The sequence below is a fragment of the Propithecus coquereli genome, unplaced genomic scaffold (genome assembly GCF_000956105.1).
Source record: "Propithecus coquereli isolate 6110/MARCELLA unplaced genomic scaffold, Pcoq_1.0 Scaffold80, whole genome shotgun sequence".
In the NCBI taxonomy this organism is placed as follows: domain Eukaryota; kingdom Metazoa; phylum Chordata; class Mammalia; order Primates; family Indriidae; genus Propithecus; species Propithecus coquereli.
The window spans coordinates 4,674,679-4,678,478 of record NW_012154174.1 but is presented as its reverse complement, the minus strand read 5'-3'; positions in this window follow the sequence as shown (position 1 = coordinate 4,678,478).

The window sequence follows — 3,800 nt, the reverse complement described above, 5'->3', positions numbered from 1 at the left end:
GGCACAAATATCCTCTTACAGTGGAGCCTGCTGGAACTGCCAAGGCTGGGTCTGTTTCCTCTTTTACGCTCATATTCTTCTATACTCATAATATTTATTTGGTTCCTTCCCTCATTCTGACATTTTAAAATTGTAAAACTTCAGATAGATAAAATATTATAAAATATTAAGATAAACACTTGTGTAATGTGTGTACAACTGAGCTTAACAATTAATGCATTACCAATACATTCAAAGCCCATTTTGTACCCTTCCAAAAACACATTTCCTCTCTGTCAGACAGGTCCCACTACCCGTGATTTGGTACCTGTCATTCTTTTGCATATCATTATGATTTTACAGCATCTGCAATTATTTCTATATGTGTAGCTATAACATTGTTAAATATGCTCAAAGCTTCATATAAAATATATGGACTTCTCTAAAATTTGCTGTTTTGCTTCTTTCCTTTTTCTTTTTCTTTTTTTCACCTCAGAATGGTGTCTGTGAGAGTCATCAAGGTTGATTTATGTAGCTATCGTTCATTAACTTTTATTGCTCTATTGAAATGCATTTGATGAATGTGCCACAATCTGTCTGTTCTCCTGTTGATGGACATCAAGTTTGCTTCCAATTTGGGGCACACACAATATGTGCTGCTCTGAAAATATTTTTCCTGCCGCCTTGTGCACATTTGTGAAAGTATCTCTATACTCATCATATATGCAGGAGTGGAATTGCTTGGTTGTAGGTTATGTACATTTTCTGGTCAGATTGCTATATTTCTACCCCAAAAGAGAACCCATTTCCTCTCCTCTCAACAGTCTGTAAGAGTATTAATTGCTCTGAATCCTTACTAAAACTTGGTGATGTGAAAAAACTTTTAAGCTTTTTCATGGAGAATTTCAAACATCAAAATCAGACAGAATAATATAATGGACCCTGAGTATCCATCACCCAGTTTCAAGAATTATCATCTCACATACAATATTGTTTATTTTATACTTGTACTTCCACTCACTTCCCCTATCATATGTCATTTGTAAGCAAACCTCAGGCATAGATATAATTTTCATTTAATCTAAATATTTTATTATATTAAAACTGTAAGGAGTGTTTTATAGAATGACCACAATACCATTAACAAGCCTGAAAATAATTTCTTAACAGCAATTATCCAATAGCATCATTGCCATCATAAACATTTTTAACAGTTTGTTTTAACCAGTATCAAATAAAATTCACAATTGCAATTGGTTGATCTGTCTCATATCTTTTTTTAGTCTATAGATTCTCTTTCCATTTTCTTTTCCCCCTTTTCTTTATTCATTAAAGAAATTAGATATTCTGTCCTATAGAATTTCCTACAGACTGAATTTTGCTGATCACATCTCCATGATGTCATTTGATATGTTCCTGTAAATTGCTGGTTAGGCTACAGGATACAGGGTGGGTATTGTGGTTTTCCATTATAACGTCCTGTTTGTTGTCTGATTCCTTGTGATTTTAGCAGTTGGTGCTCAATCTCCATATTCATAATTCACTTGGTGCTGCAAAATGCTTCATTCTAATTCTCTCATTTCTTCTTAACTGAATGGCTGGAATACTTCTATGAAGAAAAACTTTCCCATCCTCTACTATTGGGTTCCTTAGTGGTAGAGTCCATATAGTAAAGATGAAACAAAGATGATTCGTTCCATTTATTTACTAATTATGGGAAAAATTATTTGGTTTACAACCATCCTTCAATGGTGACTAATACATTTATTTTTTATATTATTTTGAAGTCAAAATGATAACAATATTTATAAAAATCTCATGAATTTAAATACATGTGATGGGTTTCAATCTATTTCGATTCTTGTTCTTTCTGATGCTCAGATTTCTCTACTTTGGCTAATGGAGCCTCCTTGAGTTGGATCCTGACTCCCTTTGGCAGTTTGATACCTTCCTTGATATTTACTGTGACAGGATAGTCCATGCTCATCTTATATGTATCCTGGCCAAGTCCCGTAATCATGCACTTCCCCAAGGAGCCCTGGTTCCTTTCAGTGGGAAATGGCATTTCGAGTCTACTATCTGAGCACTCAGCATTTTTCATAGCTTATTTTAATTGTCGTTAATCTGATAGGTGTCTAATACTACCTCACTGTAGTTTTAATTTGCATTACCTGGATAATTACTTAGGTTGAGTATTAGTAGGAGTGTTTTGACCATTTCAGTTTCTGTTCCCACAAACTGTCAATTCACATCTATTGTTAATTTTATTCCAATTAAAGGTTGGAATTAGATTGGAATAAAGATTGTTGGCTTTCCTATTGATTGTGGAAGTTTCTTTAGATATTCTACATACCTGTTCTTTGTTGGCTATATTTGCTTCAAAAAACTTCTCCCAACCTATGACCTATCTTTTTCCTGTTGCTATGCTTTTAATCAAGAGAATTTCTTAATTTTAATGCAATTAAATGTATTTTTATTTTCCTTTGCAGGTTGTGCTTTTTTCTGTCTTGCAAAAGAATTCCCCAAAGAAGACAACACCCAGAATGGTACCACGAGGAGTTGTGCAGATCCTCACCCGAGTGAAATAACTATAATTGGTAAAAATTATAAAAAGAACACCCATTTAAAGTATCTTGAAATTGTCTTAAGGGCATAGAGCAAATAAAGAAACACTCATTCAAGGAACTCCATTAAATCTTGGTCAGAACAGTGAGAATCTGTGGCACTTGGGCCGTGACCCTTTCCCTCCATCCTTTTTCCCAGCTCAGGGCCATGGTAGCACCACGTTGATTGGGCTTAGTCAGTAAGAGGGGCTTCCTCCCCATCCAGTTCCCACTCAAGAGCTGCTGTTTCTCCCTAGGGGAGGCAGGCCACCAGCATTTCTCATCCCCCTTTAGTTCCACGTTACAGAGACCAAATTCCAGGTGAATGTGGACAAGAGGTCAAGGGTTCACTTTCTTCCCCCAGTCCCCAGTTAGAGAGGTTCTATCTAGGTCAGGTGTAACAGGTTAAGAATATGAAAGTTCTGATTGGCCTTGCCTGAGCTGGTAAGGTAACGTTTCCACACCTGGGGATGCAAGAAAGGGCCAGAAGTCACTGCCTCCAACCTGCACCTTGCTTATAAATCAGGGGGGACACTCAAGAGAAGCAGGCTGCTATCCCCACCCCCAGCTCTGGAGAAGTTGCCTAAAAATTTTGCTCAGGAGGAGAAGAAGCCCATAAGAACAGAGAGCTTTAAAGTGTTCCCAAAGGGAACTGACTTCATTTGGAACAGAGTATAGGAAAATTCAAGCCTAAGAACACTCTCAAAAACAATGGAGATTTGGATTGTAAGCAATTAAAGGAAGCAGGTAGATCCATGAAAGCATCAGTTAAACTGTAGGCCAACTAGAAAGAACCAGAAAAAGACTAAAGAAGAGGCTTCCTGGGGTCAAAACTTCAATGACTTGCTTCAAAAATCACCCCTATAAAGGGGTCTTAAATTAATTGAAGCAAACTGTGAAGTAATTTATGCCCCAGGGTATTGTCAAAAAACAATAGAGCAACCACCCTGCAATTAGTGGGTCCTAACAGCTGAGAGTGATACTGAGGAAAATCAGGTAGCTTAACTGAGAAACATGGAAATTGACTGCCAGACAGCCCTCCTAAAACCACCACAATCCCAGGTGACTATCCCATGCCCTAGGCTGCACTATGAGAAGGCTTCATACTACAGGAAGAAATAGAATTTACTAAAGTAGTCCAGGCAAGGGAGTAAAGAAATCCAAAGCAAACGTCAACCATAACAAAAATGCCTAAAAAGAGACTATACTAATATTGTT